Below are 461 nucleotides of genomic sequence, written 5' to 3'. Positions count from 1 at the left end.
TGGGTAAATATGTAACTAATTAAAATGTGAATATTCAGTAATGAGCGGATAGTGTTTGTCACATGTGTGAGTTTAGGAAAACTTGTAGGCTGAACCTCCAAAAGCCCTTCTGATTTTGTCAGATGTGTATTTTTACATGAGTGGAAAAGACAGTGGAACAAAATATGAAGCACTAAAATAATATTTAATGGCTTTGCAGAGTGCCCGAGGCCAGTATGAATTTAATAATGTGGGTTTACTTGGTATATTTTGAAAATGCCTATTGATTTATTCCACCTGGGCTGGAAAATACATTCCACCTCCAAGCGGCTATTCAAGAACAATCTAATTGAAATCGTAAGGTGGCCAAAAACATTAAATCACATGGATGGACAGAACAAGATTGGGAGAAGTGAAGAGCTGAAGTGTTACACAAATGGAGTGTTACATAAATAAAGATTCTTGCCACAAAGTTTTTTTTT

Source organism: Sinocyclocheilus grahami, unplaced genomic scaffold (assembly GCF_001515645.1).
Source record: "Sinocyclocheilus grahami isolate Dianchi unplaced genomic scaffold, SAMN03320097.WGS_v1.1 scaffold2050.1, whole genome shotgun sequence".
Lineage (NCBI taxonomy): Eukaryota > Metazoa > Chordata > Actinopteri > Cypriniformes > Cyprinidae > Sinocyclocheilus > Sinocyclocheilus grahami.
This window is presented reverse-complemented; position numbering follows the sequence as displayed.